Source organism: Bos grunniens, chromosome 2 (assembly GCF_055505025.1).
Source record: "Bos grunniens cultivar Pamir isolate PY7600 chromosome 2, Bosgru_T2T1.0, whole genome shotgun sequence".
Taxonomy (NCBI): Eukaryota; Metazoa; Chordata; class Mammalia; order Artiodactyla; family Bovidae; genus Bos; species Bos grunniens.
Window position 1 is genome coordinate 62,373,488 of NC_141166.1, and position 25,874 is coordinate 62,399,361.

Here is a 25,874-nt window from a genome sequence, read left to right on the forward strand (position 1 = left end):
TTTTCATTCCAATCCCAAAGAAAGGCAATGCCAAAGAATGCTCAAACTACTGCACAATTGCACTCATCTCACATGCTAGTAAAGTAATGCTCAAAATTCTCCAAGCCAGGCTTCAGCAATATGTGAACCGTGAACTTCCAGATGTTCAAGCTGGTTTTAGAAAAGGCAGAGGAACCAGAGATCAAATTGCCAACATCCGCTGGATCATGGAATAAGCAAGAGAGTTCCAGAAAAGCATCTATTTCTGCTTTCTTGACTATGCCAAAGCCTTTGACTGTGTGGATCACAATAAACTGTGGGAAATTCTGAAAGACATGGGAATACCAGACCACCTGATCTGCCTCTTGAGAAATTTGTATGCAGGTCAGGAAGCAACAGTTAGAACTGGACATGGAACAACAGACTGGTTCCAAATAAGAAAAGGAGTACGTCAAAGCTGTATATTATCACCCTGTTTATTTAACTTCTATGCAGAGTACATCATGAGAAACGTTGGACTGGAAGAAACACAAGCTGGAATCAAGATTGCTGGGAGAAATATCAATAGCCTCAGATATGCAGATGACACCACCCTTATGGCAGAAAGTGAAGAGGAACTCAAAAGCCTCTTGATGAAGGTGAAAGTGGAAAGTGAAAAAGTTGGCTTAAAGCTCAACATTCAGAAAACGAAGATCATGGCATCCAGTCCCACCACTTCGTGGGAAATAGATGGGAAACAGTGTCACACTTTATTTTGGGGGGCTCCAAAATCACTGCAGATGGTGACTGCAGCCATGAAATTAAAAAAACTCTTACTCCTTGGAAGGAAAGTTATGACCAACCTAGACAGCATATTCAAAAGCAGAGACATTACTTTGCCAACAAAGGTTCATCTAGTCAAGGCTATGGTTTTTCCTGTGGTCATGTATGGATGTGAGAGTTGGACTGTGAAGAAGGCTGAGCACCGAAGAATTGATCCTTTTGAACTGTGGTGTTGGAGAAGACTCTTGAGAGTCCCTTGGACTGCAAGGAGATCCAACCGGTCCATTCTGAAGGAGATCAGCCCTGGGATTTCTTTGGAAGGAGTGATGCTAAAGCTGAAACTCCAGTACTTTGGCCACCTTATGGGGAGAGTTGACTCATTGGAAAAGACTCTGATGCTGGGAGGGATTGGGGGCAAGAGGAGAAGGGGACGACAGAGGATGAGATGGCTGGATGGCATCACTGACTCGATGGACGTGAGTCTGAGTGAACTCCGGGAGTTGGTGATGGACAGGGAGGCCTGGCGTGCTGCGATTCATGGGGTCGCAAAGAGTCGGACACAACTGAGTAACTAACACTTTCACTTTCATTTAACCTACTTTATGGCCCAACTCTCACATCCATACACGACTAGTGGAAAAACCCTAGCTTTGACTGTATCGACCTTTGTCAATAAAGTGGTGTCTCTGCTTCTTAATACACTGTCTAGATTTGTCATAGCTTTTCTTCAAAGGAGCAAGCATCTTTTCATTTCATGTCTGCAGTATTAGAAGGACAAGAATTATATTTCTAAGGAGAAGATTTACATTGATCTGCTGAAACATTTTACGTTGGAGCATTTATCTTTTAAAAGATTTTAATATCAATGTTATAAGATGTAGTACATCACTCAAATCTATCCCATCCCTTTCCTTCAAAAATCTAATTAATTTTGAAAGAGTTAAGAGTAATTCTTCAGAATACTGTTAATAAATATTTATATTTTTCCAACCTTAAAAAGGGCAATTCTATACAAACAGCAAATGCCATTCTTGGGTTTTCAGTAACCTAGAAGTCTATACAGTTATATGAGTCTCTCCAGAATACCCATCACCTACAAGAAATCTATTTCACAGTGTGTTCTCAAACTATAAGCTTCTAACATTCAGTTTACAGTTTTAAGGTGCACATAATTTTCTTTTTACCTGTTAATCTTGAGAGCTGGGTTTTTCAAACTCTGTCACTGGAACCCACTGACTGTGAATTTTGGGAAAGTGGAATCCAAAGATTCTTTTGAATAAAATTACAGCAAACTTCTGCAATGATTCAAGGGTACACTAATTTCTGAGAACAACTAATTATACCCTCAATATCTTCATTTTTATCCATCATATTCAGCTTTGCTCATGTGATTTTTTTTGCAAAATGTTTTCTCAGAAATGCTTTAAATAATGTGCACCAGCAGAAATAGATGCAGCTCAGTAAAGGGAGATAAGGAAACATCATTTTTTTCCAGTACTTCAAATTTTCCTGATTATTCCAATGCTGTATATCTATAAAGGCACTCTGGCATGGTCTTATACACAGTTATATAATGAAAGAAAATAGAAATTTAGGGGGACAAATATTTATTAAACTTTTATACAATATATTAAAATTTTACACATTATCTTGTTTAATCTTATCAAAAATTCTGTATTTTTTCTTTCCCTACTGTCTAGACAGGGAATCTGAGAATTTGCTAGGTTACATATTTCATCTAAATTCATGTTGGACTTTAATTAACTCATTTTTTAATTAGTAAATTCTTGTGTCTTTGCAGGAACATCTTCTCATTATTTTATGAAGGTATAAGCTTAGCCCCATGGAGAAGGCAATGGCAACCCCCTCCAGTACTTTTTGCCTGGAAAACCCCATGGGCGGAGGAGCCCGGTAGGCTGCAGTCCATGGGGTCACTAAGAGCGACCATGAAGAGTCCATGAAGTCGCTCACGACTGAGCGACTTCACTTTCACTTTTCACTTTCATGCATTGGAGAAGGAAATGGCAACCCACTCCAGTATTCTTGCCTGGAGAATCCCAGGGACAGCGGAGCCTGGTGGGGTGCTGTCTATGGGGTCGCACAGGGTCAGACACAACTGAAGCGACTTAGCAGCAGTAGCAGCAGCAAGCTTAGCCCCCAAGGAGGTATTGGAGATATTCAGAATATTTAAATGTTCATTCGTGCACATATATGGAAAAACACACAATAAACAATATTCCATATCAATTTTTTCAGGTTGTCATTTGAAGTTATGGTCTGAGTCCCTCAGTGTAGTGATGCCATGCCAAATCACGACTCACTGAGAGAGGAGAAGTTGGTAAATGTGGTGGCCATGAGACTTGTCAATTAGCACAAGTCCCAGTCCTGACCACCCTTGGGAGGTGGGCGGCACAACTGGTTGAATTCACATTTCAGATTTTGTGTTCAGATTTCATTATCTTTATTTTTAAAAAATTAAATAAGAATGTAAGTTTCTCTCCTTTTTCAGATTGGTGTAATGCTTTCTAATCGCTTTTATGTTATTGTCTCTGGATGCCACTAGACTCCACTCTTTCTATTAGAGAATAGACTGCACAGAACCTTCCTGATTTCAGAAAGAAGGCCCCTGACTTCCAAACATTCAGTAGGCCCCTTAGGTACCACTAATACCATCCCTGTACCAGACAACATAGCACTTACAGTACAAATTATCTTTTGAAGCAAGATTTTTATATATATTATTGAATCCTCAAAGCACAGAACAGAGTCTGAAACCTATTAATTATTTGCTATATATGTGCTATTTTCCATTCATGCAATAGATAGGTATTAAGAATCCTGATATCAGGAACTATGGTGTCAGTGAGCACCCAGGGGTGAACAGGCAAGACTGGGATCAAGGTGGGGACATCCATATAACCAGATCATGATTACATGGGTCCCCTGGGACCCACATATGAAATGTGAGATGAACATTTCCAGACCCACTTCATCTGATTCTTCCTTGGACCAACCTGAATGGAGCAATCAAGTTAATTCTTGCATCAGACTAGACTGGGACATAGGGCAGAACTTTGAAGGTTAACAAGTGGAAAAAGGAATCAAAAGAACAGTTGGAGATAGCTGCCCTTTCACCAGTCAATTGCTCGGAAATATTCTCCACGTAATTTCAATCCTGGCATCTCAATTCATGAAACATTCATTCCTAAGGTAAGAAGTAGAATCTGATTCTAGCCTGTCAGATTTGACAACTCTGATAACCTTTACTATCATCAGATGGCCCTCTAGCCCAGTCAGCTCAAAACTGTGAAAGCTGTCTTATTGCTGGAGCCTCCTGATACTTCAAGTGAGCTATGTGTTCCAGGAGATGTACCAGATGTGTTAACGATGATTCCATTTAAGACAAAAGAGAGATCAGTTCAGAAAATGTGATTCAGAGTCCAACCCCTGCTAGCAGTGCCAACTGGGAGTCACATATTAGGGAGAAGAAATATTAGCTATATCCATGGTTTTAAATAAAGAAGAAAGACAAAATTAAGTATGTATTTATGTTAAGCCATTTTGAAGGAAGATACAGGTAAAGATGTTCCTGAAAAATGGCAAATTGTATTAAGAGAGAAGAGGGCCAGGATGGAGAAAAAGAGACAGGCAGAAAAAGTGACAGAGAGACAGAGACAGAGAAAGGGAGAAACTTTCTACCAAGCATTCCTATTCCATGAGAGTGGCCAAAACAAAGCCTTATTTCTGCCATACAAAGTGAACTAATCTTTAAATAAGTGTGTGTTTGAAATGTTAGCTCAAGGAGAATAAACATGATGTAAACAAATCCTTTCTGGCATCTGCAAAATAAATCTAACCTCTTTACAGATACTTTCCCATCATCAAGAGACAGTTGTGTACAGAAGTCAAGTGAAGGCAATCTCTTACACGTGGAATTCCATTTTGACAGTAGGCATGTAATCAATAACTTCACCAAACACTCAGGAAACAAAGTTAGAAGACTCTCTTTCTCTTCTTTTCCCTTCCTCGACCTCATACTTCCTTCTCTCATATGATAAATCCATGCTTTCATCTATATGAAGACAATGTTACAGGTTTTGCAAGGATTTACAAGTATTCCAGCTCTGATTCTCCTTTGTTTGCATCTCCTGGTCAACTAACAGATCCAATCCATCTCTGTTCAAATTCTATTTTGACCCAAATCTTTGGTCTTTACTCCACGGAAAATTGGAATATGTACCAGAAATAAGAGAAGAGCAGTAAAAATAAATATTCCACTTTGATCTATCCATTTTGAATATTTTGTGGTGCAAACAGAGAACAGTAGAGAAAGAAGCAGTCTCTTCAAAGCAGGATTGAAAAAAGCTTATGACAGCCAATTACTGAATCTAGCTGGGACTTTAACAATTTTACTTCAAACAAAAATGAAAAGAAAGCAGCATGCTCATCCATAGGTAACTTCTTTTATGAGAATATTTAACCATTAGAAATAGAATAAGATTATAATGGAATAACACAAATCACTATACTGCCTTTACTGAAACCATTTAGTCTAGGCGTTATTAAGTATTCAGATTGTGTCAATACTTATTAAACCACTTGAAATAATCTGAAAGTCACTGGGTTGGGGGAGTTCCCTGGTGATTCTGTGGCTAAGACTTTACACTCCCATTGCATGGGATCCAGGTTGGACCCCTCGTCAGGTAACTAGATTCCACACGCTGCAACTAAGCTGCAACTAAGAGTTCGCATGCCACAGCTAAAGATCCCACAGGCTGCAAAACAGATCAAAGATCCTGTGTGCCGCAACCAAGACCTGGTGCAGCCAAATCAATAAATAAGAATATTTTAAAAAGTCGCTGGTTTGATGTGTTAAATATTTGAAAATTACCTAGGTGAATATCAAGCAAGAGATTGTTTACATTGAAACAGAGACAAAATAACTAAATAATAGCTTTACCAAAAGTCTATTTGAAAAATCTTTAAGACAATGATTCTCACCTTGCATTAGAAGTTAAAAACCCACCAAACAACAACCTAGAGAAGACTAGAAGAATAGCTAGATGAATAATGCTGTATGAGAAAATGAGAACAGAAAAATAAAAGAGAAAGAGGGATGGAGGGACTTCTCTGGTGGTCCAGTCGTTAAAAATCTCCCTTGCGATGCAGGGGACCTGGGTTGGATCCCTGGTTGGAGAACTAAGATTCTGTATGCTGCAGAGCACCTAAAGGCCATGTGCCACAACCACTGAGACTGTGGGCCACAACTAGAGAGTCTGAGCACCACACCACGAGGAAAGATCCCTCATGATGCAGTGAAGATACCGCTGTAACTAACACCAGATGCCGCTAAATAAATAAGAAAGTAAAATATTTTTAAAACGAGGGATGGAGAAGGAAAAAGGAAGAAAACAGAGTCCAGGACATATTCTGAAACTGTAGATAAAAGGACACACAAAAAGTTTCCCCAGTGGGATGGTCACTGGAACTCTAGAGAACAGGGTCTGTCAATAAATTAAAGGGGTTTCAGTTATCTTCTGTGAGAACACCCCCTCTTTCATTCTTTCTTCTGATCATATTTCTGTAAAAGAGGCAAAATACAAACACCTGTGAATACAAAGCTTTTCCAATAGTTTTTAAAAGGCTGAATTTTACATCTCGGTTTACTAGCACAAAACTCAGGCATCACAAGAAGAGGGAAAAATCAATGAATGAACTAAACTTTGCAGAAGCCAGATTCTGATCCAAAGTTCACCATAAAAACACAATTCCCTCCCCTCTTCACCTCCCACACATACTTCAGTTGCTATGAAAAAACATGGAATAGGAACACAAAACAAGGGAAATATCAATGACTATTGAATATTAAAATATTTTAATAATTTTAAAGGGTTGAGAGATTCCAGAAGTCATCTGGGTTATGTTGTCCTGAATCTGACCCACCTAGACATAATTTAAACTTTCTATGCTCTTGACCAGGTTTCCCTGATGACTCAGCTGGTAAAGAATCTGCCTGCAATGCAGGAGACACAGGAGAAGTGAGTTCAGTCCCTGGGTTGGGAAGATCCTTTGGAAGAGGACATGGCAACCCAATCCAGCATTCTTGCCTGGAAAGTTCCATGGACAGAGGAGCCTGGCAGTCTACAATCCATGGGGTCACAGAGTCATACACGACTGAGTGAGCACACACACACACACACACACACACACTTGCTCTTGACCTTAATGCCCTTGATTCAGGCCTCTAAGGCCCCTGTCTGGACACCTTCCAAAGATTTACAAGCTAGGAAGGAGAGTCTAGCATGAGCAAAACCATGCTTTGTCTGGCAAGATGTTAAACACTTGACTTAAGCCTGAAATGATTTCCTGATTGAGAAAATATATGTGGATCCTAATATATTGTACATGGTCCCGACCTTTGAGAGAAACATTGGTAAATATTGGCAAGGACACAGATACATGTATCTATAGGTACAGATATGAAAGTAACTTCCTTAAGTGTTTTCTTTCCATATTTACTGTGTTCTATGCCCCAAATATTGAATCAGGTTTATGAAGTTATATGTTTGAGAAGCTTTATTTTAGCTGGATGACAATTTAGAGAAAAGGTCGCTTTAGTGTTACCTTCATTTCTTACATTCATTTCAAGTCAGTGTTTATGTTATCCACTCAAAACTGGATGGCAAAATGGAAACTCAAAGTTTTACCCATCTTACCATAAAGTCTACCATCTTTTCATTGTTCTACACTTTTCATGTTTCATACATACACTAGTTTGTAGAAAATGTTCAATCTTTTCCATAATCAGATTTGTTTCTCAAGTTAGTCTGTGATACACCTCTATAGTCTGTATATCCATGTTAGTCTATGAAATGGTTCAGTGTAGCAATTCTCATCTCAGTGCATAAAAAGGGGACCAATGTTTTGATGTTTTCAAAGACAACATAAGTGGGGAAAAGTGTGGTCTTTGGAGAAGCCAGATCTGGATTTGTGCTTATAGTCTGCTGCTTCATAACTGAGTGTCTCCTTGAATGTTACTGGACTTCTCTGAGCTTGTTTTCTCTCACGTAAGTGGGACTTAAAATGTTTATTCTTCTTTGTAGGTAAATGCTCACATGGATATATTATGATTTCTTACCAAGATTTTGATGGAGCCATTTTTGATGGGAGACATTTTAATTCAACCTAAATAAATAAAGCCAATTAAAAAAAAAAACTGATCAGTGAACATAGAGGTTTTCCTTGTTTATTTTTTTACCTATTAAATTTGAAAGCCACTAAAAGCATTCAAAGATATGTTTACATTATATGTTTATAATATAATTTTATTGTAGTATAATTGCTGCACAATATTGTGTTAGTTTCTGCTAAACACTGACGTGAATCAGCTTATGTATACATATAACCCATTCCTCATGGACCTGCCTCCCACCCATTGAGGTCATCACAGAGAACCGAGCTGGGCTCCCTGTGCTATACAGCAGCTTCCAATAGTCGTGTGTTTTACACATTGTAACATTTATATGTCAGTCCTAATCTCCCAATCTGTCCTACTGTCCTCCTCACTCCCACCCCCTCAGGGCTACCCACATGTCAGTTTCCTACATCTGCATTTCTGTTCTCGCCCTGGAAATAGGTTCATCTGTACCAGTTTTCTAGATTTCGCATATGTGCATTATCAGGTGGTGCCAGTGGTAAAGAACATGTCTGTCAATACAGGAGATGTAAGAGACCTGGGTTCAATCCCTGGGTTGGAAAGATCCCCTGGAGGAGGGCCCAGCAACTCAGTCCAGTATTCTTGCCTGGAGAATCCCATGGACAGAGGAACCTGGCAGGCCACAGTTTACTGGGTCTCAAAGTCAGAAACAACTGAAGCAGCAAGCATGCACGCACATGAGATAGATACATATATATATATATATATATATATTTTTTTTTTTAATGTATTTTCCCATGAGGAGTATTTGACTCTGTCCACTAGCATGACTTGGCAGCACCTTTAACCTCCTCTGATTCCCTAAACGGTAAACCTTCTTTCCTGCCTCTACCACCCAAAGATACAGTCCTTCCTTCTCTGCATTTATTCTCCTGCCTGGATTTAACACTTTGTTTGTCTAAGCCTACTGGGTCAGCCAAATGTCTTCTGCTATCCTCAACTCTCTAGGTCTCACTCTTCCCATATTATCATAGGATACAATTTGTGAGCCAACCCTGGCTATATCATCTGGTACTCTTTGAAGCTGAATTAGAGCTGCAAGTTATACCTACTTAGACATTTCTCACAAATAAACACTGCCAAGGAATTTCAACTCAAAAGTTTGCCCAATTTTTCTAATGCATTAGCAAAAATAAACTTACGTGTTCTTTAATAAATAATCCAAAACACTAGCTCATAGATACTTCTATGTATAAACACAAAAAATGAACAAAACATAACAGCTTGGAAATCAAAATACACTTGTTTATTCATCAGTCAGTATGGACAATTTTCATCCAGGAATGTTCATTCCATATTCCCACATTTTACTAGTTACTATCGATCAAATTTAAAAAGCTTTTAACTAACAAACTTCTTGTATAGTCTCTAATTATCAGTTAATACTTTCTCTCCAGTGAAACATATTAGAAATGTTATTTTATTCACAGTGACATTTAGATATTCCTGATTACTTTAATGTCTGACATAAAGATTTTATTTTTGTCTAATATAGCATAAAACATCTGGATGAAAGCTTAACATTTAAGTAATTTAGCTCTATATTTTTAATTATCCTCATGTTTGACATCATATGGAGCAAACATCCAGATGTGTCACTGAAGATTTCAGTTTTCAACCAGATGTTTTAGTGACTACTAGACATTTTTCAAATGAAAAAAAAAAATAGATTTTTTAACATTTTTCTTAATAAACTACTCTTGCTCAAAACAAACAAAAACCTCATATTCCTCTGATTGTACCTTTTCTTTCCCAACAGTGATAATGATTCTTATGAACTTATATAATAGGAAAATACCTTCAGTGTGTGTCTCAAAGAAATTGATTTCGAAAGATGGCTGCTGCATTACAGTTTAGTGTAAATCATTTCATGGGACTTCCTTGCTGGTCTAGTGGTTTTAGACTTCAAACTTCCAACGCAGGGGGCATGTGTTCAATCCCTGGTCGGGGAATTAAGATCCCACATGTTGTGCAGCACAGTCAAGTGATAAATAAATAAATACCTATTAACAAAGACAGAACAGATTTTTTTTTTCACAATGTTGAGGATTCAAATCAAATATTTGTTTGGAATATACTGAGTTCAAGGTTCTATGACAAAAATGGAGGAACTTTTACAAGTATGTGGCACTTTCTCTGCATCACTGAACCTACAAAACAGCCATAAGTTTGTCAACCAAAAGGCTCTCTGAGCATCATCATCCTTTACTAGCAAAGACCAAAATCGATTCAGATTTACCTACAAGTGAGGATTTATTGAAAAAATTTACTGAAATGTCAAGAGAATATGGGGCAGAAATTTCAGTTGTGTCTAGTAAGAATTGGAAGCTTCCTATCTCTCTCCCCTTCCACATCACTCTTTCCTCTCTAAAGGTATAAGTTTCCTCCTGACTTGCACATTACTTGTCGCATCTGCTCAATCTCAATTCCTCAGAAGGACACCTCCCAAGTCTCAGAGCCACCCTCCTGAGCCTGCCTATATTGGCACCCTTAATTTGTGTCAACTGTATCTTTGTTTCTATATGATGTTGCCATCCAATGAATAGATCCAATTTAAATTCCTAAAAAAAAGTGTTTAAAAGACTCAGTTCATGCTATGGGATGCTGGGGTCCAGTCCCGGTGGATCCAGGGAATTCAAAGGGGAGATGGCTTTGGCGATCAGGATACGATAGAATTAAAGATATAAAGAGTGGTTAAATAAGGATAGCTCAGCGAAGAAATTCAGTGAAGAAAAGAGGCTGAATAACTTGGTTTACATGGAAAGCCAATAAAATTCCAAGACAAGGAATTTGCATCACCTACATAGGCCACAGGCGTCCTCCCGTTCTCCAGAAGGAGAGGAGACACTAAGGCCTCCCCAGTCAGATCTTAGAAGCCCAGGAAAAATTAGTAGGCTTGATGAGCCTCCACGATCCAGATGGCAATTCAGCCAGAAGGTGAGAGAAAGAATGACATGGGGAGACCAAGCTTCGGTGAACAAGGCCTGCACTTTATTTTCCAAAGGAGTTTTTATACCTTAAGTTGTGCATAGAGGATAATGGGGGAAGGGGTAGAGTCATGCAAGGACAGTAGTCCTTGATCTTAATCGAAGCCAGGCTTTCTTCCTGTAAACTTATCATATGCAAAAGTTTAGGTGATTTACATCATCTTCTGGCCAGGAGGCCTGTTAACATTTTATGATCCTTTCTTCAGAAAACTTATTTTTCTCTAAAGGTGATTATTCTAAAGTCAGGAGCCACCCTCCGAAAGCATTAGATAAAGTTGCATTTCTATAGGGCAAAAGTGTGGTGGGCAATAACAAGAAAAGAATTAATTCAAGGGTCCAAGGTTACAAACATTAAAGCTATTACTTACATTACTATACACCAATTATATTAATCAATACACTCCCAGAGACACAGTAGGTAAGAGATATGGAAACTTAGCAGCAAACATTGGCCCAAAAAGTGAAAAACCCTTCACCAATACAATTTCTAATCAATCTTTTAACTGCTCAAAGGAATCTGTATTTAGACAGTTTAGAACATCTCATGCCTCTCACGGGTGGGAGGCTGTGAACAGTCACATGTGGCCAGAAGAACCTGTTCAGGCAGGCTAGAGGACTTCCGAAGGAGTTTGTAGGTTGAAACACTCTTGTCACCCCAGGAACTTTATCAACTGGAGCTGTAAGTTAACTCTTTTTCAGAGAGAGGTGGTGGGGGACAGCCCCCCGTAAGGTCAGAGGTGTAGGTGAGAGCACAAAGCAGTAAGTAGGCAGACTCTAGTTTTGGGGGTAGATGCTCGAGAATTTCCAGGGGGACTCCTAAGGCTCGATCCCACGTTTGTGTATGCCCAGCCTCCTTCCTCATGACCTTTACCATGGGCGGAGTTCCTCAAGCTGGCTCCTGGCAATGTGATATTTCCACTTTCTGTGAGGCCTCTATTCTCAGGCAAGAAATCATGACCAATGGACTGAGTTTATATGATACAGATATAAGAAGCCTCCAAGAATATACGAGGTAACAAAGTGCTTAAGGAAGGACATAATTGGGCAACAATAATAGGTTCCCTCTCCCTAACATATTTTGATCCTGAGGGAAAAGCTTAAAAGCAAACTTAGAGACACAACAGCCAAAACTTTTCTTTTACATTTAGGAAAAATGACCTGCTAAAGAAATAGCTATGTGTTTATAGATGTATATATTTATGTGTTCAGTTCAGTTCAGTCGCTCAGTCATGTCTGACTCTTTGCGACCCCATGAATCACAGCACACCAGGCATCCCTGTCCATCACCAACTCCCGGAGTTCACCCAGACTCACACCCATCGAGTCAGTGATGCCATCCAGACATCTCATCCTCTGTCGTCCCCTTCCCCTCCTGCCCCCAATCCCTCCCAGCATTAGAGTCTTTTCCAATGAGTCAATTCTTCGCGTGAGGTGGCCAAAGTACTGCAGTTTCAGCTTTAGCATCATTCCTTCCAAAGAAATCCCAGGGCTGATCTCCTTCAGAATGGACTGGTTGGATCTCCTTGCAGTCCAAGGGACTCTTAAGAGTCTTCTCCAACACCACACTTCAAAAGCATCAATTCTTCAGTGCTCAGCCTTCTTCACAGTCCAACTCTCACATCCATACATGACCACAGGAAAAACCATAGCCTTGACTAGATGAACCTTTGTTGGCAAAGTAATGTCTCTGCTTTTGAATATGCTGTCTAGGTTGCTCATAACTTTCCTTCCAAGGAGTAAGCGTCTTTTAATTTCATGGCTGCAGTCACCATCTGCAGTGATTTTGGAGCCCCCCAAAATAAAGTGTGACACTGTTTCCACTGTTTCCCCATCTATTTCCCATGAAGTGGTGGGACCGGATGCCATGATCTTTGTTTTCTGAATGTTGAGCTTTAAGCCAACTTTTTCACTCTCCACTTTCACTTTCATCAAGAGGCTTTTGAGTTCCTCTTCACTTTCTGCCATAAGGGTAGTGTCATCTGCATATCTGAGGTTAATGATATTTCTCCCAGCAATCTTGATTCTAGCTTGTGTTTCTTCCAGTCCAGCGTTTCTCATGATGTACTCTGCATGTAAGTTAAATAAGCAGGGTGACAATATACAGCCTTGACGTACTCCTTTTCCTATTTGGAACCAGTCTGTTGTTCCATGCCCAGTTCTAACTGTTGCTTCCTGACCTGCATACATTTCTCAAGAGGCAGGTCAGGTGGTCTGGTATTCCCATCTCTTTCAGAATTTTCCAGAGTTTATTGTGATCCACACAGTCAAAGGCTTTGGCATAGTCAATAAAGCAGAAATAGATGTTTTTTCTGGAACTCTCTTGTTTTTTCCATGATCCAGTGGATGTTGGCAATTTGATCTCTGGTTCCTATGCCTTTTCTAAAACCAGCTTGAACATCAGGAAGTTCACGATTCACATATGGCTGAAGCCTGGCTTGAAGAATTTTGAGCATTACTTTACTAGCGTGTGAGATGAGTGCAATTGTGTGGTAGCTTGAGCATTCTTTGGCTTTGCCTTTCTTTGGGATTGGAATGAAAACAGACCGTTTCCAGTCCTGTGGCCACTGCTGAGTTTTCCAAATTTGCTGGCATATTGAGTGTAGCACTTTCACAGCATCATCTTTCAGGATTTGAAATAGCTCAACTGGAATTCCATCACCTCCACTAGCTTTGCTCGTAGTGATGCTTTCTAAGGCCCACTTGACTTCACATTCCAGGATGTCTGGCTCTAGGTCAGTGATCACACCATCAGGATTATCTGGGTCACGAAGATGTTTTTTGTACAGTTCTTCTGTGTATTCTTGCCCCCCCTTTTTAATATCTTCTGCTTCTGTTAGGTCCATACCATTTTTGTCCTTTATTGAGCCCATCTTTGCATGAAATGTTCCCTTGGCATCTCTAATTTTCTTGAAGAGATCTCTAGTCTTTCCCATTCTATTGTTTTCCTCTATTTCTTTGCATTGATAGCTAAGGAAGGCTTTCTTATCTCTTCTTGCTATTCTTTGGAACTCTGCATTCAGATGCTTATATCTTTCCTTTTCTCCTTTGCTTTTCACTTCTCTTCTTTTCACAGCTATATGTAAGGCCTCCCCAGACAACCATTTTGCTTTTTTGCATTTCTTTTCCAAGGGGATGGTCTTGATCCCTGTCCTGTACAATGTCACGAACCTCATTCCATAGTTCATCAGGCACTCTATCTATCAGATCTAGGTCCTTAAATCTATTTCTCACTTCCACTGTATAATCATAAGGGATTTGATTTAGGTCATACGGGAATGGTTTAGTGGTTTTCCCTATTTTCTTCAATTTAAGTCTGAATTTCTCAATAAGGAGTTCATGATCTGAGCCACAGTCAGCTCCTGGTCTTGTTTTTGTTGACTCTTTGTTGACAAAGAGCTTCTCCATCTTTGGCTGCAAAGAATATAATCAATCTGATTTTGGTGTTGACCATCTGTTGATGTCCATGTGTACTCAGTCTTTTTCGACTCTTTGCAGTCCCTTGGACTATAGCCCATCAGGCTCTTCTGTCCATGGAAGTTTCCAGGCAAGAATACTGGAGTGGATTGCCATTTAATACTCCAGGGATCTTCCTGACCCAGGGATGGAACACATGTCTCTTGCATCTCCTGCATTGGCAGGCAGGTTCTTTACTAGTTAGAGCCTAAATCAATTTAATTACTTCTTTCACTTTATATGTATTACTTAAATTTTAAATAAAATATAAAGTATAATACATAGATTGTGAGTATAATCATAAACTCCACTCTACTCACACAACTTAGTTTCCTGACTCTGTTTTTCAATGTTTTATTTTGGAAAGATAGTCATTAGCTTTATCCAATGCAAAGAGCTGATCCACGTAATCAAACATCCACTGTAACCAAGACTTACTACTCCCTAAATTCTGTATTATGTTTAGTATAGCTTATACTAAAGGTCATTTAGATCAAGATTAAGAAAATATTAGCCTAGGAGACCAAAAGTCAGGCCTCACATTTGTCCTGCTAGTATTGACCTTGACCAAGTCAGTTACCTTTCTAAGTTTTAGTTACCTCATCCATCAGGGTTAATGATTAATGGCTGGTTTATTTCAGTTGCACTGAAATATCTCCTATCAAATCAGCTCCTGCAAAATGGTAAATATAAAGTATGATATATCCAATATGTTTATTCAATAATATACTTGAAAATTTGTCCTGAAGGATTCCACACCATATAAATACCCTAGGCTAGTCACTTAGCAGACAATGTGTAGTAGTCAATGTGTAGTCACTTAGCAGACTACTCTATTGAAGAGTGCTGCTGCTGCTAAGTCGCTTCAGTTGTGTCCGACTCTGTGCGACCCCATAGACGGCAGCCCACCAGGCTCCGCCATCCCTGGGATTCTCTAGGCAAGAACACTGGAGTGGGTTGCCATTTCCTTCTTCAGTGCATGAAAGTGAAAAGTGAAAGTGAAGTCTCTCAGTTGTGTCTGACTCTTAGGGACCCCATGGACTGAAGCCTACCAGGCTCCTCCATCCATGGGATTTTCCAGGCAAGAGTACTAGAGTGGGGTGCCATTGCCTTCTCTGTATTGAAGAGTAGTCATTATTAGTTCCATTTGAACACCAGGAAACAGACTCAGAGAGGTCCAGTATTACGTGCCAGAAAAACATTCAACTATGAACTGATAAAATATGAAATTAAATGCAGATTTGGCCAACACCAAAGACTGCAATTTTTAGCCAGCCATGCTGCCTCTGAAAACATCTTAAGCATGTCTTATCTACCTCATTCCACACTAAGACAAGTATTAATCTAGTATCAGGTAAAAGACAAAAAGAAATTTATTTGCTAGCCTTGTGGTTGAAATAATCTCAGAGAATCAACCAAAACAATTTTGTTTGTAAATTCTGATTAGATTTCTTTCTATTGATTTAAATGAGAAACATCCCTGTGCCAAATGAACTACATTTTATCTCCATTAAATACTTTTTTTTATTTATAAGATTTTTAACTAAAATAGTGGAACAAACTAAATGCAGGTATAAAGGTTTTTTTTCAGCAGGCAAAATTGAAAAAGCAATAGTCAAAGTATATATTCAGAGTACCCACATTTAATAATTTTGGTTTATGGTTTCAGCCATCAATGAATGATTAAATGATAAATTGCTTAATGAATCCTGATGTTCATACCTAAAAAATAACCACTTAAAACAAGAGAAAGACACAAAATCCACTTAGATTAAAATAATCAGTGGTCATTGCTAATTCTAAAAATTATAAAGAACAGTGCTTTTCTTATGTTTTTTTTTTAATTTCTTATGACAAGAATGAATGGCCTATTTCTATATTCCATTAATAGTGTTAGAAAATAGGTGTTACTCCTTATCTTAATATGTTTAAAATCTATATGAAAGTTTCTGAACATAATCAAAAGTGGATAAGAAGTAGTGAGCAATAGTTACCTTTGGTGTTGAGACTATAGTCTTTTCTCAACAATGGTTAGGAGAGAATTTGGCACTGATAAACATATAGAAAATTCATTTGTGACCAGTAAAATTCTGTCAAGCCTGAGCAGGTGTAAAGAAGTGCCTTCCTGATTAGAACTGAACAAGGTTGAACACAAGACCATCTGAGACTCAGAAAGCCTATATACTGATCGAAGAAAAGCCAAAGTGGTTCCCCCCCTCCCCCTCCCCTTTTTTTTTTTAATTTATTGGGGTATAGATATTTTAAAATGTTGTGTTAGTTTCAGTTACATGTCTACATGTATCTCCCCTTTTTCATATTTCCTTCTCATTTAGGTAAACACAGAGCACAGAGATCCCTATTATACATTAGGTTCTTAATTAGCTATCTATTTTATATTATATATATATATATCAATATATAGTATATATATTGGCAGAACCAATACAATATTGTATATATATTGGCAGAACCAATACAATATTGTAAAGTAATTAGCCTCCAATTAAAATAAATAAATTTAAATTAATAAAAAATAAAAGCTTTGAAACAAAAAAAAAATAAAGTAAAAATAAATACTTCAAAAAAAGAAAAGAAAATTAGACATACCAAGGGAACATTTCATGCAATATTGAGCACAAAAAAGGAGAGAAACAGTATCTACCTACCAGAAGTAGAAGATAGTAAGAAGAGGTGGCAAGAATACACAGAAGAACTATATAAAAGAGACTTTATTTTCTTTGGCTTCAAAATCACTGTAGATGGTGACTACAGTCATGAAATTAAAACATGTTCCCCCTGGAAGAAAGGCTATGATAAACCTAGAAAGATATTAAAAAGCAGAGACATTACTTTGCCAACAAAGTTCCATCTAGTCAAAGCTATGGTTTTTCCAGTAGTCATGTATGAATGTGAGAGTTGGACCATAAAGAAAACTCAGAGCCAAAGAACTGATACTTTTGAACTGTGGTGTTGGAGAAGACTCTTGAGAGTTCCTTGGACTGCAAGGAGATCAAACCAGTCAATTCTAAAAGAAATCAGTCCTGAATATTCATTGGACGGACTGATGCTGAAGCTGAAACTCCAATACTTTGGCCACCTGATGGGATGAGCTGACTCATTACAGAAGACCCTGATGCTGGAAAAGATTGAAGGCAGGAGGAGAAAGGAACAACAGAGGAAAGATAGTTGGATGATATCACCCACTCGATGGACATGAGTATCAGTAAGTGCTGGGAGATGGTGAAAAACACAGAAGCCTGGCATGCTGATGTCCATAGGGTCACAAAGAGTTGGACACGTCTCAGCGACTGAACAACAATATATATGTCAATTCCAATATCCCAGTTCACCCCACCTTTCTTTCCCACTTGATACCCATAGTTTTCTTCTCACATCTGTGTCTCTATTTCAGCTTTATAAATTAGTTCATATCTATTGTTTTTCTAGATTTAACATACAAGCAATACTATACGATATTTGTTTTTCTCTGTCTGACTTACTTCACTCTGGATGACAGAGTATGTATGGCACTCTAGGTTTATCCATGTCTCTGCAAATTGCACAATTTTGTTCTTTTCTATGACTAAGTAAACAGTCTCAATTCAGTCATGCAATCATGTCTGACTCTTTGCGACCTCATGGACTGCAGCACACCAGGATTCCCTGTCTATCATCAACTCCAAAAGCTTGCTCAAACTCATGTCCATTGAGTCAGTGATGCTATCCAACAATCTCATCCTCTATCATCCCCTTCTCCTCCTGCCTTCAATCTTTTCCAGCATCAAGGTTTTTCTAAAGAGTTATTTTTTCCCATCAGGTGGCCATAGTATTGGAGCTTCACCTTCAGCATCAGTCCTTCCAATGAATATTCAGGACTGATTTGCTTTAGGATTGACTGCTTTGACATCATTGCAATCCAAGGGACTCTCAAGAGTCTTCTCCAACACCACAGTTCTAAAACATCAATTCTTCAGCACTCAGCTTTCTTTACAGTCCAACTCTCACATCCATATATGACTACTGGAAGCACCATAGCTTTGACTAGATGGAACTTTGTTGGTAAAGTAATGTCTTTGCTTTTTCATGTGCTATCTAGCTTGGTCATAGCTTTTCTTCCAAGGAGCAAGTGTCTTTTAATTTCATGACTTCAGTCACCATCTGCAGTGATTTTGGAGTCCAAGAAAATAAAATCTGTCACTGCTTCCATTGTTTCCCCATCTATTTGCATGAAGTGATGGGACCAGATGTTATGATCTTAGTTTTTTTTTGAATGTTGAGTTTTAACCCAGCTTTTTCGTTCTCCTCTTTCACTTTCACCAAGAGAATCTCTAGTTCCTCTTTGCTTTCTGCCATAATGGTGGTATCATCTGCATATCTGAGGTTACTGATATTTCTCCCCGCGGTCTTTTTTTAAAATTTTATTTATTTATTTTCATTGAAGGCTAATTACTTTACAATATTGTGGAGGTTTCTGTCATACATTGACATGAATCAGCCACAGGGGTTCATGTGTCCCCCCATCGGAACCCCCCTCCCACCTTCTTCCCCATCCCATCCTTCTGGGTTGTCCCAGTGCACCACTTTGAGTGTCCTGTTTCATGCATTGAACTTGGACTAGTCATCTATTTCACATATGGTATTATACATATTTCAATGCTATTCTCTCAAATCATCCCACCCTCGCCTTCTCCCACAGAGTCCAAAAGTCTGTTCTTTATATCTGTGTCTCTTTGGCTATCTTGCATATAGAATCATCATTATCATCTTTCTAGATCCCATGTATATGCAATAATATACTGTACTGGTGTTTTTCTTTCTGACTTACTTCACTCTGTATAATAAGCTCCAGTTACCAGTTACATCTACCACATCAGAACTGACTCAAATGTGTTCTTTTTAATAGCTGAGAAATATTCCATTGCGTATATGTACACAACTTTCTTAGCCATTCATCTACCGATGACATTTAGGTTGCTTCCATGTCCTAGCTATTGTTAACAGTGTTGTGATGAACCTTGCCTCCCTGCAATCTTGATACCAGCTTGTGCTTTATCCACTCTGGCATTTCACATGATGTACTCTGCATAAAGCTTCCCTGGTGCCTCAGCTGGTAAAGAATCTGCCCGCAATGTGGGAAACCTGGGTTTGACCCCTGGGTTGGGAAGATACCTTGGAGAAGGGAACAGCAACCCACTCCAGTATTCTGGCCTGGAGCATTCCATGGATTGTATAGTCCATGGGATTTCAAAGAGTAGGATATGACTGAGAGATTTTCACTCATTCTACATATAATTTAAATAAGCAAGGTGACAATATATAGACTTGATGTACACCTTTCCCAATTTGGAACCAGTCCATTGTTCTATGTCCAGTTCTAACTGTTGCTTCTTGACCTGCATACAGATTTCTCAAGAGGCAGGTAAGATGGTCTGGCATTCCCTTCTATTGAAGAATTTTCCAGTTTGCTGTGATCTACAGAGTCAAAGGCTTTAACGTAGTCAGTGAAGCAGAAGTAGACATTTTTCTGGAATTCTCTTGCTTTTTCTACAATTAAAGTGATGTTGGCAATTTGATCTCTGATTCCTCTGCCTGTTCTAAATCTAGCTTGAACATCTGGAAGTTTTGGTTTATATACTATTGAAGTCAACTTGGAGAAATCTGAGCACTACTTGGCTAGTGTGTGAAATAAGTGCAATTGTGTGGTAGTTTGAACATTCTTTGGCATTGCCTTTCTTTGGGATTGGAATGAAAACTGACTTTTCCCAGTCCTGTGGCCACTGCTGAATTTTCCAAATTTGTTGGCATATTGAGTGCAGCACTATCATAGCATCATCTTTTAGGATTTGCAATAGCTCAACTGGAATTCCATCACCTCCACTAGCTTTGTTCATAGTGATGTTTCCTAAGGTCCACTTGACTTCACACTCCAGGATGTCTGGCTTTAGGTGAGTGATCACACCGTTATGGTTATCTGGGTCACAAAGATCCCTTTTGTATGGTTCTTCTGCGGGTCCTTGCCACATCTTCTTAATATTTTCTGCTTCTGTTAGATCCATACCTTTTCTGTCCTTTTTTGTACCCATCTTTGCATGATGTCTCTTGGTATCTCTAATTTTCTTGAAGAGATATCTAGTCTTTCCCATTCTATTGTTTTTCTCTAGTTCTTTGCATTGATCACTGAGGAAGGCTTTCTTATCTCTCTGTGCTGTTCTTTGGAACTCTGCATTCAGGTGGATATATCTTTCCTTTTCTCCTTTGCCTTTCACTTCTCTTCTTTTCTCAGCTATTTTTAAGGCCTCCTCACACAACCATTTTCCCTTTTTGCATTTCTTCTTCTTGATGATGATTTTGATCACTGCCTCCTGTACAGTGTTATGAACCTCCATCCATAGTTCTTCAGGCACTCTATCAGATCTAATCCCTTGAATCTATTTGTCATTTCCATGGTATAATCATAAAGGATTTGATTTAGGTCATACCTGAATGGTCTAGTGGTTTTCCCTACTTTCTTCAATTTAAGTCTGAATTTTGATCTGAGCCACAGTCAGCTCCTGGTCTTACTTTTGCTTACTGTATAGAGCTTCTCCATCTTTGGCTGCAAGGAATATAATCAATCTGATTTCAGTATTGACCATCTGGTGATAACCTTGTATAGAGCTGTCTCTTGTATTGTTGGAAGAGGGTGTTTGTTATGACCAGTGCGTTTTCTTGGCAAAACTCTACTAGCATTTTCCTTGCTTCATTTTGTACTCCATGGCCAAACTTGCCTGTTACTTCAGGTATCTCTTGACTTCCTACTTTTGCATTCCAGTCCCCTGTGAAAAAAAGGACATCTTTTTTTGGTGTTAGTTCTAGAAGGTCTTGTAGGTTTTCATAGAATCATTCAACTTCAGCTTCTTTGGCATTACTGATTGGGCATAGACTTGGATTAGCATGATATTGAATGGTTTGCCTTGGAAATGAACATAGGTCATTCTATCATTTCTGAGATTGCACCCAAGTACTGAATTTTGGGATTTCTTTGGATGGAATGATGCTAAAGCTGAAATTCCAGTACTTTGGCCACCTCATGTGAAGAGTTGACTCATTGGAAAAGACTCTGATGCTGGGAGGGATTGGGGGCAGGAGGAAAAGGGAACGACAGAGGATGAGATAGCTGGATGGCATCACCGACTCGATGGATGTGAGTCTGAGTGAACTCCAGGTGTTGGTGATGGACAGGGAGGCCTGGCGTGCTGCGATTCACGGGTTCACAAAGAGTTGGACATGACTGAGCGACTGAACTGAACTGAACTGAACTGCATTTTGGACTCTTTTGTTGACTATGATGGCTGCTCCATTTCTTCTAAGGATTCTTGCCCACAGTAGTAGATATAATTGTCATCTGAGTTAAATTCATCCATTCTGGTCCATTTTAATTCACTGATTCCTAAAATGTTGATGTTCAATCTTGCCATCTCTTGTTTGACCACTCCCAATTTACCTTGATTCATGGACCTAACAGTCCAGGTTCCTATGCAATATTGTTCTTTACAGCAACAGACTTACTTCCATCACCAGTCCCATCCACAACTGGGTGTTGTTTTTGCTTTGGCTCAGCCTCTCCATTCTTTCTGGAGCTATTTCTCCACTCTTCTCCAGTAGCCTATTGGGCGCCTACTGACCTGGGGAGTTCATCTTTCAGTGTCCTCTCTTTTTGTCTTTTCATACCATACATGGGGTTCTCAAGGCAAGAATACTGAAGTGGTTTGCCATTCCCTTCTCCCTTCTAATGTCTAAGTAATATTCCATTGTATATATGTACCACATCTTCTTTATCCATTCTATTGATGGACATTTAGGTTCCTTCCATATCCTGGACTTTGTGAATAGTGCTGCAATGAACACTAGGGTGCATGTATCTTTCTGAATTATTGTTTTCTCTGTATACATGTCTAGGACTGGGATATTAGAGTATAGCTGATTTACAATGCTGTGTTAGTTTCAAGTGTACAGCAAAGTGAATCAGTTACCCATACACATATAGCCCTTCTTTTCCAGATTCTTTTCCCATATAGACCATTATAAAGTATTGAGTGTAGTTCCCTGTGTTATACAGTGGATCCTTATTAATTACATATTTTCTACATAGTAGTGGATATATGTCAAACCCAATCTCCCAATTTATCCCCCCTCCCCTTATTCCTTGATAACCACAAGTTTATTTTTAACATCTGTAACTCCATTTCTGTTTTGCAGATAAGTTAATTTGTATTCTTTCGTAAGATTCCACATATAGGCAGTGTCCTATGATATTTGTCTCTGTCTGACTTACTTCACTTAGTATGATCTTCTCTAAATCCATCCATGTTGCTGCAAACGACATCATTTCATCCTTTGAAAAGCCATAGCCTTATGCTGGAAATTAGTATGGAAGGATGAAAAAGATCAAGGACTGAAATTTGAGAAAGAATAATGATTTAGGAAGTCGGAAGCATAGGTCATACAAGTCAGAGATATGATGTGTTTACAATTCAAACAAAGAATATAAATGAAAAGATCAAAGTGCAATTTTCCTTTAACATCAGACCAAATGTAGGACCCTCATGGGATAGGGGTAGTTTATAGGAGTGTGTGTGTGTGTGTGTGTGTGTGTGTGTGTGTGTGTGTACACTACATCATTTCATTCATGTCTTGACCCTCTTTGGGACTCTTTGTGACTGTAGCCTGCCAAGCTCCTCTGTCCATAGCATTCTCCAGGCAAGATACTGGAGTGGCTTGCCATGCCCTCTTCTAGGGGATCTTTCAGACCCAGGTATGGAACCACATCTTTTATGTCCTTTACATCTCCTGCATTTGCAGGTAGATTCTTTACCACTAGCACCACCTATGGGAAAAGACAAACTATAAAATAATATTTACTTATTAAACATTTGTACATTATAAACGTTGAGAGAGAGAGAGAATCCTACTTTTACTATTGCTCACATTTGTTCTTAAAGGTGCCAGATATGGGGATTCAGCTTTTTCTGATCACTATCAATAGCCCCTGGCTCTTAGTACTTTGGGGCAGCACTGAAAGTTCGTAATCTTATTTCCACTTCTGAAGAAGGAAATGAACATCAGTTTAATGAGGAAACTTTACTGGGCTCTAAGCATGAAATGTTTTTATTTTCCCCAATAAATTCTATTAACTGCTTTTTGCCAACCTTCTGTCATCATCGTAGGTAGCAGTGTTCCCTAGCAAAGCTTCATTCAGAGTTCACAAAGTTAGGGCTTTTTTTCAATTATTAGCAAAGTTGTTGCTTCTTAAGGCTCACTGTTGTTCATTTACAAACTTCCATCTCATTTCCCATTCAAAATCCTCAGATATTACATACCTGTAGCTCTAGCAACTTGACGTGGAGGGAGGCAGGATCTGTTTTCCTCACCTCTCCTCCTTCTCCTCATGCCCCAGCATCCTGGTATAGAGCAGAGGCAGGCATAAAGAGCAGAAAGATCCTTATTCCTTGCCCATGGTGTTGGCAAACTCCTCTCCCTTTCTACAACAGTGCTGACTCTCTCATAGGGTGCATACATTTGTCTTTATTGTCCTCTCTGTGACAGTCCATTATCAAAGATCTAACATCTCCCCACACATACCTTAACTTCTTGTTGTTAGTTTCATGCAGAAAATGATCCCATAGACACCAGCAAAATAGCTCTGGCCTCAAACCCTATTCCTTCCTAAGCACACAAGGACTATACCGCTTGTGCACCCAACTCTTACAGCTTGCTTTCCAACTCCACCTCTTCTCTGCACTTCAGGATCAGGCATTTGGATAATCTAGTGGTTCTAAATATTCCAGCAAGTGACTAATGAGGGCCCACTAGAATCATGAACTTTTCAAGTTTCCACTTCAGGATGCTAATTTAAAGAATCCCTGGAAAGAAGGGACAAATGAGGAAAAACAACATGCAAAAACTAAATCCTTATTTTCTTAGAATGTTTGCTTACAAATGATAACTTTCAAAGCATATTTTCCTACTATGTGAAAAATATAAAGTATCACATTGAAGTATGTGAGGTCATAGGTCAGTGTGGGCTCTAGGCAGGGCAAGTAGAAGTAGAATTTACATTAACCCTTGAAAGATAGGGTGGTGTGTAGATAGCAAGGGTATTGATGAACAGAGATTGGATATTTTGTGGAAGACATTAATACCAGAGGGGTAAGTACCTGCTGTGAATTTATTTGGGAAAAAATAGACAACTCTAGCCAGATAGATTTTTGGAAGTTACATTTCAATCCTGGTCCTTATTAAAAATAGAGTAGGAAGATAAAAGTAAATAACACTTTTCAGAAAGTTGTTTCCATTGATTTCCATTAACGACTTAAAAACTGTCAAGCATTTAAGTACAGCATTAGATCTGATCAAGGACAATTGTCAGTTATTACTTCTGAAAAGTTAATTAAAAAATAAAATTGAACTATTTGCACATTCATATTTTAATGGCACACTATTGGTTAGAATTAACTTCATAATTCAGTTGTCATGAATTATTTATTTCTAGGATCATTCTTCCATGACTTTAAAACTCAAAGTACAATAAAAGTCAATGTGGACATCATTCTAGCTGATATGATACAGTGGTTTGGTTTAAGTAGAACATATAAAAACCTAAATGATCATTTTATTCTAGTAATTGCACTGTTTGGATAAAGGTTTCTCAGCATGGAAGATCGAGGGAAAAGAGGTCACTGTCACCAGCAACAAGAACCAGATTTCCTAAATATCATGGCTGATGATATTTACCACTGCAATTTTTGGCAGCAAACCTTTCCTGTCTCATGCCCAAAACTTCAGAATCACCCTAAACTGTTTTTCCCCTCATATCTTACATCTGTGTGTGTGTGTGTGTGTGTGTGTGTGTGTGTGTGTGTGTATTCACATGTGCTCAGTTGCTCAGCCGTGTTTGACTCTTTGTGACACCACTGACTTTAGCCCACCAGGCTCCTCTGTCCAGGCAAGAATACTGGAGTGGGTTACCATGCCCTCCTCCAGGGGATCTTCCCAACCCAGGGATAAAACCCAGGTTGCCCACATTACAGGCAGATTCTTTACTGTCTGAGCCACCAGGGAAAACCAAAAATACTTGAAAGGGTAGCCTATTCCTTCTCCAAAGGATCTTCCTGATCCAGGAATTGAACCCAGGTCTCCTGAACTGCAGGGGGATTCTTTACCAACAGAGCTACCAAGACAGCTGTATCTTACAGCTGATCTATTTTCAAATCCGTTCATCTTTACCTTCAAAACATATCCAGAATCTGCTCACTTTTCACCACTGTGGGCCAAGCTGCTATCACTCCATACATGGTTTACCGCAGTCTCCAGGTCTGAAAGCTCTGACAGGCTTTGCTCACTATTTGTTGTTGGTTTTCAGTCTCTAAGTTATATCAGCTTCTTTGCAACCCCATGAACTGTAGCATGCCAGGTTCCTCTGTCCTCCACTGTCTCTT